Source organism: Aethalodelphis obliquidens, unplaced genomic scaffold, assembly GCF_003676395.1.
Source record: "Aethalodelphis obliquidens isolate GAN/ISIS:26980383/991018 unplaced genomic scaffold, ASM367639v1 scaffold84, whole genome shotgun sequence".
Lineage (NCBI taxonomy): Eukaryota > Metazoa > Chordata > Mammalia > Artiodactyla > Delphinidae > Aethalodelphis > Aethalodelphis obliquidens.
The window spans coordinates 2,512,519-2,530,010 of NW_020838028.1; the positions used below are offsets into that span (position 1 = coordinate 2,512,519).

Consider the following 17,492-nt stretch of genomic DNA (forward strand, 5'->3'; position numbering starts at 1 on the left):
CATATGTCAATGCTACTCTCTCACTTCATCCCAGCTTACCCTTCCCTCTCCCCATGTCCTCACGTCCATTCTCTATGTCTGTGTCTTTATTCCTGTCCTGCCCCTAGGTTCATCAGAACCATTTTTTTTTAATTCCATATATATATATGTGTCAGTATACGGTATTTGTCTTTCCCTTTCTGACTTACTTCACTCTGTATGACAGACTCTAGGTCCATCCACCTCACTAAAAATAACTCAGTTATGTTCCTTTTTATGGCTGAGTAATATTCCATTGTATATATGTGCCACATCTTCTTTATCCATTCATCTCTCAATGGACACTTAGGTTGCTTCCATGTCCTGGCTACTGTAAATAGTGCTGCAATGAACATTGTGGCACATGAATCTTTTTCAATTATGGTTTTCTCAAGGTATATGCCCAGTAGTGGGATTACTGGGTATTATGGTAGCTCTATTTTTAGTTTTTTTAGGAACCTCCATACTGTTCTCCATAGTGACTGTATCAATTTACATTCCCACCAGCAGTGCAAGAAGTTTCCCTTTTCTCCACACCCTCTCAAGCATTTATTGTTGGTAGATTTTTTGAGGATGGCCATTCTAACCAGTGTGAAGTGATATCTCATTGTGGTTTTGATTTGCATTTCTCTAATGATTAGTGATGTTGAGCACCTTTTCATGTGTTTGTTGGAGATCTGTATGTCTTCTTTGGAGAAATATCTATTTAGGTCTTCTGCCCATTTTTGGATTGGGTTGTTTGTTTCTTTGATATTGAGCTTCATGAGCTGCTGTAAATTTTGGAGATTAATCCTTCGTCAGTTGGAGATTAATCCTTTGTCAGTTTCTTCATTTGCAAATATTTTCTCCCATTCTGAGGGTTGTCTTTTCATCTTGTTTATGGTTTCCTTTGCTGTGCAAAAGTTTTTAAGTTTCATTAGGTCTCATTTGTTTATTTTTGTTTTCATTTCGATTTCTCTAGGAGGTGGGTCAAAAAGGATCTTGCTGTGATTTATGTCATAGAGTGTTCTGCCTATGTTTTCCTCTAGGAGTTTTATAGTGTCAGGCCCTACATTTAGGTCTTTAATCTATTTTGAGTTTATCCCTGTGCAGGGTGTTAGGAAGCCTCATGTAGCTGTCCAGTTTTCCCAGCACCACTTATTGAAGAAGCTGTCTTCTCTCCATCGTACATTCCTGCCTCCTCTATCAAAGATAAGGTGACCATATGTGCGTGGGTTTATCTCTTGGCTTTCTATCCTGTTCCATTGATCTATATTTCTGTCTCTGTGCCAGTAGCATACTATCTTGATCACTGTAGCCCTGTAGTATAGTCTGAAGTCAGGGAGCCTGATTCCTCCGGCTCCATTTTTCTTTCTCAAAACTGCTCTGGACATCCAAGGTCCCTTGTGTTTCCATACAAGTTGTGAAATTTTTTGTTCTAGTTCTGTGAAAAATGCCATTGGTAGTTTTTTTTTTGTTTTTTTTTGAGGTACATGGGCCTCTCACTGTTGTGGCCTCTCCCGTTGTGGAGCAGAGGCTCCACACGTGCAGGCTCAGAGGCCATGGGTCATGGGCCTAGCCACTCTGCGGCATGTGGGATCTTCCCGGACTGGGGCATGAACCCGTGTCCCCTGCATCAGCAGGCGGACTCTCAACCACTGCGCCACCAGGGAAGCCCCCCTCCCATTGGTAGTTTGATAGGGATTGCATTGAATCTTTAGATTGCTTTGGGTAGTATAGCCATTTTCACAATGTTGATTCTTCCAATCCAAGAACATGATATATCTTTCCATCTGTTTGTATCGTCTTTGATTTCTTTCATCAGTGTCATAGTTTTTGCGTACAGGTCTTTTGCCTCCTTAGGTAGGTTTATTCCTAGGTATTTTATTCTTTTTGTTGCAGTGGTAAATGGGAGTGTTTCCTTAATTTCTCTTTCTGTGTTTTCATTGTTAGTGTATAGGAATGCAAGAGATTTCTGTGCATTTTGTATCCTGCTACTTTACCAAATTAATTGATTAGCTCTAGTAGTTTTCTGGTAGCATCTTTAAGATTCTCTATGTATAGTATCATGTCATCTGCAAACAGTGACAGTTTTACTTTTTCTTTTCTGATTTGGCTTCATTTTATTTCTTTTTCTTCTCTGATTGCCATGGCTAAAACTTCCAAAGCTATGTTGAGTAATAGTGGTGAGAGTGGGGAACTTTGTCTTGTTCCTGATCTTAGATGGAATGGTTTCAGTTTTCACCATTGAGAACGATGTTGGCTGTGGGTTTGTCATATATGGCCTTTATTATGTTGAGGTAGTTTCCCTCTGTGCCTAGTTTCCGGAGAGTTTTTTTCATAAATGGGTGTTGAATTTTGTTGAAAGCTTTTTCTGTAACTATTGAGATTATCATATAGTTTTTATCCTTCAATTTATTAATATGGTGTATCACATTGATTGATTTGCATGTATTGAAGAATCCTTTCATTCCTGGGATAAATGCCACTTAAGCATGACACTGGCCTATTTAAATTAAAGTGTTAACTTATAAATGCCACTACCTCTCCATGATAGAGCAAAAATCAGAGGTTTATACAAAGCACAATTTCAATAAATAATATTACATAAAAAATAGAGAGCAGGGATTAACACAAATTCTGGTCAAGAAATTTTTCTTACCTAGCTTGCATTCTTAAAGGTAACTGCTTCATTTAGGAAGATAGTAATATTAAAAATGAATCACATTCCATGAAAATAGTGGTATATCATATTAAGTTAACTGCTATAAAATTATACAAAATTGAACACAAACCACATGAAACTTTACTTAGGTGGCTGAGTATGAAGGTATTCATATCTATTACTTTTGTACCTCAGACAAGCTGCCTCCTTCATCTTCCCTCAAACATATGCATTTGTGGAAGCAACAGGAATGAACAGAATTCCCATTCTTCACTGAGTGAATAAAGGATCCCTGCCATCGACATTCAGCCAAAGGAAAAGTGAGTTTTCTTTTTATTTCTATAGTATTATAGCTACAAACAAATAAATCATGTTTATTTGCAAATTTATAGAAATTGGAACACACACATACATACACATTACTTTATATGTTTATGTGTGATAAACTGAAAAATTTGTGGTACAATTCAAATTTTAGAATGTTGAATATAGTCTGTATAATACCTTTTTCTTACTTTTAAGACAGAACTTGTCTTTAGTATCAAAAATGTTCAGGGAAAACCCTGAAGAAGTTGGCACACACCTATATTAATCCTTACAGGTATCTCTCTTACGTAAAGCCCGTATGGATTTTCTTTTAATTGCAAAAACATTGGCTGTTTACGTTCCAGTTCATTAAACAAGGTAATTTTCCAACTTTGAACAAAGGTCACTATCGTGAAATTTATACTCAAATCAATAGAGAATTACCATAAGGTGATTTTTATAGGATGCAAAGTAAAAAAAATGCTACTCCAGAACTTCTTTCAGATGGGCTTCCTGACTTGCTTTTAATTGAGCTTTACTATAATGCATCTTTCCAAACTCCATTCAAAATGCTGGCACATGTAAAGGTTTTTCAAACATTCCTACTTTTCAATTTACCACTCAACTGGGAAAATTACAGCGGTTTTCTTTACCAGTTAAGTGGCATAATATCAACAGCAGGAGTAATTGAACATCACAGTATCTTCCATCTATGTTCCTATTATTAAATTGGACTGCTTCCTTAAGCTTTATTTTTTAATATGACTTTTTCATATAACAATAATACTCACAAATATCTGCAGCATCAACTTTTTTGAACATAAACCTTTAAGTAAATGAAAATAGGCCAAATCTTTAATGATATCAAAATGCTTTCTAACTAAGATACTAAAAATCCATAATTTTGGTGATATAGGGACCAAAAACTTCAGATTCTTTGCACTTTCCATATTATATTTTGATATTTTGATCAAATGGCATGGAAAATTAGTTTTTGAGTTAGGCAAACATATGTCTGAATCACAACTCGGCTACTTACTAATTATGTGATAATGAGTAAGTTATTTACCCTCTTCGAGCCCTAGTGTCTTCACCTGTGAGAAAAAGATAGTACCTACCCTGATTTCCAAGGGGGATGGGGGGAGAACAAGATGGTGGAGTAGAAGGATGTGGAGCTCATGTGCCCCCAAGAACAGATCAAAAATACACCTACATGTGAAGCAATTCTCGCTGAAAACTGACTTGAGACTGGCAGGGAAACTCTTGTAAATACTACTCAAGGCTGTAAGAAAGATCACACAGAATCAGGTAGGAAGACAAGAGAAGCAATCAGTTGGGACCTGCACCCCTAGAAGGGGCATGTTATATTTAAAGTACTGAAAGGGAAAAGTCTGCAACCTAGGATACCCTACCCAGCAAGATTATCACCAAGAACTGAAGGAGAGAGAAAGAATTTTTTAGGCCAGTGAAATCTAAGAGTTCACCACTATTAAACTACCATAAATGTTAAAGGGTCTTCTCTAATGGAAGAGAAAAGGCTACAAGAAGAAGTCAGTATCTATAGGAAAGAAAAAATCCCACTAGTAAAGGCAAATATATAGTAAATGCTGGGGATCAACCTTACTAAATAATATAAATGTGTTTCATTTATTTTTTTGCATTTTAATTTATATTTTTTTAAATTTATATTTTAAGAAGGACAGTATACAGTATATTTTTATAACCTGTATATACTTACTGTTCAAAAATATATAAAAATTCCAAGACAAATGAAGAACTCAATTTATTCAATTAATAAGGATACTTGTAGATTAAAGTGTATGCTATATAAATTCTAATATGCAACTCATAAATACAAACCTGAATATTTTTAAAGCAGCTTGTTAAAATTTTTTCTCCCTCTTTTTACTTGTGGAGTCTGATTAAGATGCTTAACCTCAAGATTTATGCCCATCTGCCTCTTCTCCAGCTGCCAGGATCTATAATTTACATATGGTTTCTCACTGTAAAACTAGTGGGGAGTAAGGAAATATGGAAGATAGTTTAAAAAAATGAAACTAAACTCTATCCATGAATTGATATTTGTCTTTTTTTCCTCCTAAACTTTCATAGCCTGAAGTACATATTGTCATGGCAAATAACAATCACTGGAGTAGCCAGCTTTAAAATGAATTCACTCTGAATAGTATTTTCCCCAAATATCAAGTAAGAAATAATGTACAAATTTTGGGGTTTTGTATTTATTGTAGGAGATAATAATGGATGGTATGACCAATGGATTGAAAATAGAGGATATCAGATAAAGCCTACAGAATGGAAAGTTCTTTCTAACTAAAGACCTCTTTTCGATAAGTAACAATTATAGCATCCTTTAGGTACAATTTCTTTTGATATCACATGGCTTCTCATCTAACATTAAAGGAGTTTTTACATCTGTGCACCTGATTACCAAGGCAGGATCTGAGGAAAGGTTTAGACCCCTCTTAGCCAGGAAAGAAGTCAGAAAATCACAAGTGGATCTATAAGGCACAATTTCATAGGAATTCCCCTTATAAACACAGTGGTGACTACAGATTGCTTAAGAACATGCTTTCTTACCTTTCTCTAACCTATGGATACTTGTGGGATTATTTTGGTGGCCAAGTTGGGTCTTCTGGACAGAAGAACTATGTGCCCTGGAAAAATACCTCAGCTACCACCAGTCCCTACCTTGGCCTATTAAGCTGATAGGGAAGATGCCCCACAGCCAATTTTGAGCAGTGAAGTGAACCAGAATAACCTAGTCGAAGCAGGTATCAACACAATATTCTAAATGTTCTCAAATATCATGTACCTCTGTAATCATTTTCATGTTAATTTTTTAAAGAAGAAAATGATTTCATAAACAAATGGGTTTCATTATTCATCAAATATTAGTAGTACTAAATATGGGCAAGGGTATAAATGATTTAATAATGAGTTTTTATAGTATATATTTGGTTTCCAATGCCTTTTTCTCTAAGAAATCATTTTGGTTTGAAGATGCTAATGTTATTTTTAATATGTTTAGTATGCACTGTTATTATTTAATCATTGTATTGATAAATTGATAAATGTGCACAGAAATATCAAAATGCCCATTTCAGTGAATGCCATGATTTATTGTCCCTCAAGTTACATATTTAATTGCATACTAATTGTAGAGCAGCTAAGGTTGGAGAAATCTTGTATAACTGGTTGCCCATAATCATCCTAATCATGATCATCGCCCCCAAAGATGAATACACTTTGACATCTCTCCTGGATAGAAGTCAATATCTTAATAGATTTCCTGGAAAGGCTTGAAATAGAAGAAAGAAAAGCAGTTCACAGTAAAAAAGAAAAAAGAAGCATGGGCTATAAAGACTCTAACTTAGTTTTGAATCCTGACTCAGATACTTAGTCACTCTGTAATATCAGGCAAATTTTTAAGCCATCTCAGATTCAGTTTCCTCCTTTTGAACCTGGGGTTAGTTAATAACTACATCACTGCATGTTGAGAAGAGTAAATGAGTGGATTTATGTAACTCACCCAGTATATTGTAGGAATTCATACTGTAGGCTACCATATTGCATAACTAGAACATTGAGTATAAGGCTTGCCACCTCATAGAAGGACTCAGCTCAGGCCATTAGGAGAGCAGTTCTTCCTCACATGTAATTTAGTAAGCAACAGTGACTTGGACATGAATAGAGAAGCATATTTTCATTCAAATGTTTTGTACACAAAGACAGAAATATAACACAGGCCACATATGTGAGCCACATACATAACATTTAATTTTCTAGTAGCCACATTTAAAAAAAAGTGAAAAGAAATGGTGACATTTATTTTAATAATGTATTTAGCCCAATGTATCTAAATATTATCATTACAACATATAATCCATGTAAACTTAGGGATTTGATATTTTACATTCTTTTTTCTCTTACTAAATCCTTGATATCCATGGTGTACTTTACACTTACTGCACATCTCAGGTCAGACTGCCATATTTCACACACTCAGTAGCCACCTGTTGCTGGTGGCACCCTGTTGAAAAATGCAGACTGATGCAACACCTGGATGAAGGACTGAACTGGTCAATACTAATCTCAACGTTCCAGCAGCCTGTGAGCACAGCCACTACTGCACATTTGCTAATTCTGAGTTTTACATGTGATTCTCAAGGAAATCTATCTTCTTCATCGAGATGCCTTAAAAGAAACATTGACTATTGAATTGTGGAAAGCTTTCCAAGGTAAAATGCAATTGCAAATGTTTTGAACCCATCTTTAATGTTTCTTCAAAAGAGTTTGAATAAATATAGATTCTTTCATCTAACAAGGTTGATTTTTCTCCTCTAAGAATTTAAATAAAAGAAATGTCAAAACACTCTAATCTTTTTTTCCCTGGTGATGCTTTAATGTTAAAAATATTTCCCTAGAATACACACCATATGTCATCAGGGAAGAAGAAAAAAAATTTTTTTATAAGTGAATGAAACTTCATAATCAGTCATGTGAGCGACAAGTCTTTCAAACTATTGAAAGAAATAGAACAGCCATTATTCAATGAGGCCATACCTGTTCATACATTATAGACAGTAATTGCCTAAGGCTACAAGAGCTAATGTCAAAGCAAAAATATAAACACATACTTTTAAAAACTTAATGGAATGAATAGAGAGCTTCTTTTATGCATTGGAAGGGTTTGTATTACTGTCTAACATCAAACATGATGGCACAGATACATTTTGTTCACAAATTTCTACCTAACACTTTAGTACCTACTGAGTTGAAATAAAAGCTAAGCCAAGATAAGAAAATTCCTAGTAAAAAGGTAATTAAGTTTCACGATGAAAAAAATATTCAAACTATTTTTAATACAATTTATTTATTTTCTTTTTTCTTTTATTGAGGTGTAATTGACAAAAACTGTATATATTTATGGTGTACAATGTGATGTTTTGCTAAACACATAATTGTGGAATGATTACCACAATCAAGCTAATTAACAAATCCTTGACCTCACATAGTTATCCTTTTTATCGTGGTGAGAACATTTAAGATCTACTCTCCTAGCAAATTTCTAGTATACAATACAACATAATTAACTATAGTCACCATGCTGTATATTAGTGGTCCAGGACTTATTCATTCTGCCTAAGTGAAACTTTGTACGCTTTGACAAAATCAATGTCTCTCCATTTCAAATTATGTTTTTTCTTTCTACAATGGTAATAAATATAAATAATCTCCAGGTTTTCTGAATCTGCTTATTTTAAAGATATGGGATACAAATTATTCTAAAGAAGAGGATGAAAACTACCAAAGTTATGACTGAACAGCAATGAGTTAAGAAATGTTATAGCAGAAATAATTTTGGCTCAACTGAAAAACATATGTGCACAACATATACTTTATTTAAAATAGAAACACCATATTTTCCCCCTGGATTTCCTCCTTATTAAGTATTATACCTCTTTGTTCTGAGAAGAAAATGCAAAACAAAAAGTTTCTTCTGCATGATGTGTTTTATTTCACTGAGTAGAACGAATGGACTGGGAGTCAAGTGGCGTCCAGATTGGAGTGGCTGGTTTAAGAAAGAGGAGAGTCTCACGGGTGTGGAACATCTCCTTCCCCTCTCTTCCAGTGACCTAATACGTGGGCTATTTGAGGGGTCAATGAGGTAGCATGTGTATAAGCATCTGGTATGTAATAGACATTTTATAAATCCTTTTTCCTCTATGTGAGGAAGGGTTAATAGGATGGGTAGAGGTCATTTGTTAGGGGCAGCCGGACCGAGTTACAGACCTGGAAAAATGGAAGAGACTAAGCATAGAACAGGGCTGTTTATCTAAATAATGTCCAAGTTACAAACCCTTTTGAAAAAGACTTAAAACCAAACAAATTATCATCACATAATGGGATTGGTAAAAATCAATAGCCTGTAGAAAAAAATTGTGCTTTTTAAGATAATGAAAATGCTTTAAAGGTACTGATTATTTAAAACACAACATTTCTTTTATTATCACAAATAATGCTATTTTCAGAAGCAGAATTCAAATAAAATAAAAGCTCATGTTATTTTACACTTTATAATTGTATCTCTAAATTCTTTTTGGGGGTTGTGACATCATACTAAATTCTAATGCATTATATTACTACTGACCATAACTTTTGGTATAAAATCCAAGAATGCATAGTAATATAAGGCAGTAAAATTCCACATTGTATAAATCTACATCAAAATCCACATGAAACACCCATGTATTATTTATAAGAGTAATTTCATCTTGTGATTTTGATCAAATCATAAATAATGAGATGAGGCGGAAATGAAATTTAGTTTTAGTGAAATATATGATTGCATATTTCTTCCGTTTTTCATATTTAAAAGGTTAAAACATGACATTTTGGGTCCACATTCAATACTAACTGCTTGAAGTATAATAATGAGATTCTATATATCTGACCAACAGAGCTTTAAATACTATAGGTCAGATGCGGCTGCAATTTTTAAAAATGCAGAAATGCAATAAAAAAATCAGAAAAAGGTATGCTATTCCTTTCAAAATATACAGGTAGTTTGTTATATATGTACATACATGATATATAAAATTTATATATAAACTTAGGTATATATAAATTATATATACATCTTTATATGTGTGTATATATATGTGCATATAGTGTGTATGTATATATTTGAAAACAAAGTTTTTTCAAAACTGCTGACCACAAATGATGTCCCTAACTAGTGTTTCCGGTACTGTAACTGGAGTTATAAGGGACTGATATGAATAATTTAATATAAAATGCCGTTGGGGATCTGAGGCATTGTCTGGATTGTCTCTCTAAGTCAGGTGATCAACAGTTCACTTCACTGAACAACAATCCTGTAGTTATCATCAATATCCAGCAATGTTTAGAATGACAATTGTAAAATATGAAAAGATTGTTTTTCAAAACCTATTTTCCTTTTTAAAATTATGTTCTAATACTCATGAAAGTTACAGAAAAGTACATAATAGAAAATAAAATTGCTCTTACAGTAATTTGATGGATGCTTTCCTGCCAGTGCTTTGTAATTCTTTGGTTGTATTTCATTCCAGTATTTTCTCTATAGCTATGTGTGCATGCCCATGTGCGTGTATGTACACATGTCCACGTGTATGGACAAAACTGTGGACTACAAACCTGTGATCCTGCCATTTCCAAGTTTGTCTCCTGATTTTACACTAAACTTGTTACATTGGATATTTCTTATCAGAAAACTTTAATATCCTTCAAAAACATTATCTTAGCTAAACAGCTAACATTAAACAATATTCCAAAACACAAACTTATTTAACTTATTTAGACTTGTTATTTGTTTCTAATATGTCAGTATTATAGATCTTAGTCAATATCTAGTATTTTCTTAAGGTATACTATTACAAGCAGAATAATTACTGAATCAAGGGTATGATTATTTTATGAGTACTTTGCATATTGTAAAAGTTGTTTCTTGGAAACTTGATTCAAATTACACTCTCCACCAGCAGTGTAAGAGAGTGTCTATTTTTATCTTACTCAGTAGAAACTTAAAAAATATCTAGGCCAGTTTGATGGGTGAAGATGGTATAGTGCAGTTTTCATTTGAATTTCTGTGACTAATAATAAGTTGTTAAATTTACATTTTTAGTAGTCATAATTATGCATTTTCTATAAACTTTGTCTATTTTCACAGTGTTTTCCAAATTGATTGATTCTTTATCTAGTAAGAATATTAATCATCTCCTCTGAAAATAGTTTTCCAGTGTGCCAATCATTTAAAAATTTTTATAACTATTTTCTATCCAAAATATATGTAAGCAAATGTACATACATATATATTATGTAGTCAAATAACAATCTTTTCATTTGTGATTTTTTATTTTGATGGTTATAAATTTGTTATGAGGTTACTTAACTATTCACACATAAGCCATTCTAATCAATACTTCTTTTTATTTTTTGTTTCATAGTGGTTATTATTACTTTGCTTGAATTGTTGTTTAGTCTGCCTTTTTTTTTTGCCAAATGGGGTAAAGGGAAAGAAATGAGGATCAAACAATTTTTTTCCCAAAAGATCATTTTCTAAGCTTCTCTACTGACAACAAGACCTTTCTTCATGTTTTTGTAATGTTTGCCTTCGATTGTGTCTGTGTGTGTTTGTTGTCAGGGTGCGCAGGGGTGTCAGTATAGCATCGTGGCTTTTATGCACATTCTGAAGTCACAGTGGATGTGTGTGGCTCTTCCACTTATTAGTGTGTGGCCTTAAACAAATTACCTAATCTCTCTCTGCCCAAATGGTCTAAGTGCAAAGTGTGGGTAACAATGTCAGCCTCATACAAATGCTGTGAGAATGGCATGAAGTCAGCATATAAAGCACCTAGAGAATACCGACTTACCAGCTGAATCAATCAAGCCATCAAACAATCCGGTTTCTAATCTCCTGGAGTCCATTACTTAGATTTGTCTTTGGGAAAAGGAGCTCTTTACAACCAACACTTGAAATTCAGCAATTCTGCCCTTGTGGCTTTCAATTTGGGGAAGTTCATGTAAGCCTACTGCCACCCCCTGCCTCATTATTTGTAGGAGAAAATAATTGCAGCCTTCTTAGCATAGCATTTACAACAGCACCTGGTTCATTCCCCATTTCCAGTCTTTTCTCCATCTCTTGATGTGGTTATGCTCCAGTTTTCTAGCTTCAGTGTGTTGAGTGGATGGCTGTTTCTTACCTTAAGGGGCCTCCTTAGGGCAGACTGAGCTGTGCATAAATCATAGGAGCCCACATTTTAAGTTGATCCTCCTGAACATCCTTTCCAAATATGGTGAAAATTTCAGCAATGTCTACCCTCATACTTTGATCTTCTTTTTGATTCTGGGGCCAATATCAGACTGCTTTAAGTTTTAATTGTATAATTAAAAAATATAGTAAATCAGGTCAAATATGTCCTCCCCAACCCACAGATACTCACCATATTCATTAATGTTTGGTTACCAATTTGAAAAAGTAACCATATTGAAATATACAAATGTATCAAACCAACACATTTTACGCTTTGAACTTACACTATATTACATGCCATAATTATCTCAATAAAAAATAATTTAAAAAATTCTCATTCATTTATTTCTTTCCTGTGTTTTGATGGGTAAATTTTCTAAGAAGTAGGAAGGTAATCTTAGACATACCGTTTAAAACCATAGATCAAAAATGCATTGGTTCTTAGACCTTTGTGTCTCAAGCATTGATTTTTTTAAAATTAGAGGCTCAATATAGAGAGGATTGCATTTTTTCTTATCTTTCTCTCTCTCTGTCTTTTCTCTCTCTTTCTCTTCTTTCTTAATCATTGTTTTTGTCTTCTTCTCTTTGCTAAGTAATTACTATAACAACAACAACAACAACAACTAGTTGATAATCTTTATTGTTCTCATTTTGCTGGAGAACAATAAGTTTTGTTCTTTCCTGGACAGGGGTAGGTGGGTCTGACATTCCTTAAATGTCTTTAATGCTTACTTTGCGTCAAACACCATTAGGGGCTTTCCACAACCCTGTGGAAAAACTGAGGCTCAGAAGGTTAAATGAGGTGTTCCAGGTCACTCAGCTGAGAAATGCATTCCATCCCAGGGTAAATCAAGCCCGTGTCAACACCCAACTCAAATACTAGGAAGCAATTCTATAATGTAAGGATGAACCAAGGGAAGTAAAAATGAAGAGAAGGAGCCCTAAATATGTAATAGAGATGGAGGAGGACTCCATAAAAAATGGCATTTAAGCTGAATCTTGGGATATGGATAAAGTTAAATAAGTGGAAAAGGGAGGAAGGCCTTCTAGGCAAGGGTGGCGCATGGTGCATATCTCCCCAAAGACGCACATGGAGAGCTTGTGGGCTTGTGAGTAGATGGCAGGCAAGCTGATGTACAGGAAGTCAAAGGATGGAAACAGCAAATGGGGTTGGACCAGATGACGCAAAGCCTTGAACACTATGGTAAGAAGCTATCTTTCTGTTAGTAATGAAGCTGGAGGCAGGGGGCGGTGAGGGTGAGGTAGGGATGATCTCTGGCTGGGTTCTTACCACTGAGATAGGAGAGATTTCTGAAAGTGATCCAGCCCAATCAGCATTTTCAGAAGCTAGTGATGCCTGTTTTACTTTGTTATCTACTAGTCTGTGACCTCAGAAATGTGTGATTGACTTACCTACAGGTGAAGGACTTTAACATCATTTTCTTTAACTCTTGTACACCTAGGGTACAAGAGTCACTAATGAAAAGATTAGTTAGGACTGCTGGTAGATTCAGTGTCAACTAATAAGATTGTTCAATATTTCTAAATATTCAGTGGCCAAGGTTATAAGTTAATTACACCATTTTTAAAAACTACCTTACATATGTGTGAAGGAGCTGTGAAACATTTCCTTAGTGATCTGGGACAGTGGTCAAACTACACTTGGCCGTATGTTGCCATCACAGACCATTAAATACCAGGTCTCAGGGGAGCTGAATCAATTATCTTATAAGCACCTTTAGGATTTCCTCGGGGTAAGAAAAGCATCCAACCAATGGCCTATGTGCTCTAAATGTCGGGGTCCTAAAAGAAGCTTTGAAAGCAGGGAGCTTTCACAGCTCATAAATTGGCCATGACACATCTGTCAGTAACCACCTTTTAAATGCCTCCCTGGGATTTTAGGTTTCCATTTTAGAAGGCCTGCTTTCATTTTACATCCAGTTAAATTATGGTGATGCTTCAGCCTCTTCCTTTAATAATGTTGTAAATCTATTTCAAAGATGAGTGCCTGGGCTTTGTGGTGCATCCCTCAGAGTTGTCACTCACTCTGCTGCATGGCTCTCATCCCTGTAATGCCAGTTTCCCAGGATCACATTATATGTAACAGGGAAAGGGTAGGGACATCTACCAGAGTGATCATTCCACTGAGAACTCTCTCAAAACCCTGACCTTTTGGGGATATTCTGCCCATTATATGGATTCTAGTTGTTTGATAATTTCATTTACTGCAGACTTCAGCCTAGAATAATGGCATCATTATCCAGTTGGAGATCATTAGTAGTGCCCCACATACATTTGAATATAAACCCCCAGAAAAATAAACAAGACAACCTTTCTCTATTAAATATCTTCATGTTCTTTGTAATTAAAAAAAAGACTAGCGCATAGAAGAAAATATTGCCTTATCACTCTGTTGCCTTTTTTTCACAAAATCTTTTTTATAGTTGATTTAATCAGTAATATTACAATAGCTCCATTATTCACTAATGGCATAAAGTGCAGCTAGTCACTACCACACAGACTTCTCTTTGTGAGAGGGAAAAGTAATGATCTGAAGATGCAGATTACAGCAATAACATAAGTGAACTGTAATTTGAAGGCCTAAATGCCACTGCTGTGAGCAGAAACAGGAGTTTTGATAATGCTGATACTTTCAATTAGATGGGTTGAAGACTGTCTGGCATAGGCTTAACAGTGCCAAATTTATTCACGAGGCAGTGCTGGGTACCCGAATGCTAATCTCAAACTCCTATTCTCCCTCCTCTCCTGCACTTCTTGAGATGATTAAAAGTAACCACGGTTTCTGAGTGATTGTCAGTCAAAGCTCTGTGCAGGATGCAGTGTACACAGGTCCCAGAAATGTCTTTAGACCATTAAGCATCAGCTCACTGGAAGGTGCTGAATAAATTAAACCAAAAATATAAACCCCAGGTTGATGTGTTTGAACTTCTCAGCAAACATTCTTCATACATATTTAATTGCTCCATTGAGACTGTTATTGTTTGGAGAGGTTCCAGGCATTATTTCCACTCCATTAATTAATAAGCTTTCAGGGTGTCTACTCCTTAACCCAAAATGATTGATTCTATAAATGCCTTCCTACTGACCTGAACGCTAATTGAGTTTGTGTATAGATTAAAAGAAAAAGTGTGTTTTCAGGAATTGTTCAAAATATATTGCTGTCATTTAAATTCCTTGTAGCAGGAGAAAACAGCATGTCTAAATGATGACACTAAACATCTTATCTGAACTGGCTTTTTAAAACACGATGTGCAGCAAACTAAGTTACAGAAACTAGAGAAAAAAAAAAGAAGTTGAAACAGATTTTTGAAGGCAAAAGCACACTGTCTTCTTTAAAAGGAGAATAAACATTGTGGATACATTAATAACTTATTCTGCCAACTTCTAGCTCTCCTTCATGCGGTAAATGTATTTATAGTAAGAAAACATAAATCTTGTACTCAGAAACAGAAAGCTAAAACCCAGAATACCTTATTATTTAGTTATACTCAAGAGAGAAAGCTAAATGTTTCATAATATTCTTTTACAAACAAACTTAAAATGGTGAAGTGTACATTACCCTACCAACAAAGTAAAATTTCTACCTTCATACATGGGTCATTAAAGATAAAATATAACTAATTAATTTTAACGTAATGTGGTTCAGCTTGAGAAACTGACCTCATCATTTTCATATTTATTCACCTCTTTGTTATGCTACAGTCTGTGGTCAAATTAAAATTCTTAAACCTCTAGCCTAATATAGAATGAGTGAAAGCAGTTTCTACAAAATGATGCATTAATAATTGTTTTGACCCTGAACATATGAAGTTATAGGAATGTTATGTACCACTGTATCTGTAATACATTTCTTTTAAATGGTCGTTTCCATCTAAAAATGTAAGCTAAATTGAGATTATAGAGAGTTCTGTTTTCCTGATCCTACTACCTTTTCTTCCTAATAATCATTCTAATGTCCACCAAAAGTGCTCCTTTTAGCCCTCTTAACTATCCCATCTAGAGATCTCAGTAGTACTTTCTTAGTTCCCCCTCCCAATTTTTTCCTTAAATAATTAAATTTAAAGAATAAATGGTTTGAATTCATTCGTACTTAGTATTTAATCTGATTTTTTTTCACCTGAGAAATATGTAAACTCTTAGATTGTAATAACAGATAAAGTTGCCTCCAGGGTTTCTCAGGCATAGCCTTCTAATTAATTGATCCTGGCCTTAAATCATACAAGATATTAACCTAGAGAACTATTTCTGTGTACTCTGTGAAGACATTAGCTCTAATCTGATCTAAATCTGATAATGCCAGCATAAAAAGGTAATGTAGATTCTGGAACCAATCCCCTGTAGATACCAAGGGACGATTTTTTATCAAAAGCTAACGGACGGAGGAGACCTTCAAGATGGCATAAGAGTAAGACGTGGAGATCACCTTTCTCCCCACAGATACATCAGAAATACATCTACATGTGGAACAACTCCTACAGAACACCTAATGAACACTGGCAGAAGACCTCAGACCTCCCAAAAGGCTAGAAACTCCCCCATGTACCTGGGTAGGGCAAAAGAAAAAAGAATAAACAGAGACAAAAGGATAGGGACGGGACCTGCACCAGTGGGAGGGAGCTGTGAAGGAGGAAAGGTTTCCACACACTAGGAAGCCCCTTCGCAGTTGGAGACTCTGGATGGTGGAGGGGGGAAGCTTTGGAGCCACAGAGGAGAGCACAGCAACAGGGGTGCAGAGGGAAAAGAGGAGAGATTCCAGCACAGAGGATTGGTGCCAACCAGCACTCACCAGCCCGAGAGGCTTGTCTGTTCACCCGCCAGGGCAGGCAGGGGCTGGGAGCTGAGGCTCGGGCTTCAGTCGGATCCCAGGGAGAGGACTGGCGTTGGCGGTGTGAACACAGCCTGAAGGGGGCTAGTGCACCACAGCTAGCCGGAGGGAGTCTGGGAAAAAGTCTGGACTTGCCTAAGAGGCAAGAGACCATTGTTTCAGGTTGCGCGAGGAGAGGGGATTCAGAGCACCACATAAACGAGCTCCAGAGATGGGCATGAGATGCTAAGGCTTCTGCTGCAGCCACCAAGAAGCCTGTTTGCGAGCCCAGGCCACTACCCACACCTCCCCTCCTGGGAGCCTGTGCAGCCCGCCACTGCCAGGGTCCCGTGATCCAGAGACAACTTTCCTGGGAGATCACACAGTGCGCCTCAGTCTGTTGCAACGTCACGCTGGCCTCTGCCACCACAGGCTCGCCCCGCATTCCATGCCCCTCCCTCCCTCCGGCCTGAGTGAGCCAGAGCCCCCTAATCAGCTACTACTTTAAGTCCGTCCTGTCTGAGAGAAGAACAGACGCCCTCAGGCGACCCACACACAGAGGCAGGGCCAAGTCAAAGGTGAACCCCAGGAGCTGTGCGATCAAAGAAGAAAAAGGGAAATCTCTCCCAGCAGCCTCAGGAGCAGTGGATTAAATCTCCACAATCAACTTGATGTACCCTGCATTTGTGGAATACCTGAATAGACAATGAATCATCCCAAATTGAGGAGGTGGATGTTGGGAGCAACTGTAGACTGGGGGTTTCCTTTCTGCATCAAATTTGTTTCTGGTTTTATGTTTATTTAAGTTTAATATTTATAGTTTATTATCATTGGTAGATTTATTTTTCATTTGGTTGCTCTCTTCCTCCTTTTTTCTTTTTTTT

At 36.0% G+C, this 17,492-nt stretch overlaps 1 protein-coding gene across 9 annotated transcripts in view; it reads right to left on the reverse strand.

Moving 5' to 3' along the window:
• The window catches only part of TMEM117 (transmembrane protein 117), a 558,938-nt gene that overhangs the window by 136,864 nt on the left and 404,582 nt on the right, over positions 1 to 17,492 (reverse strand). The gene's annotated exons all lie outside the window — the stretch shown is intronic.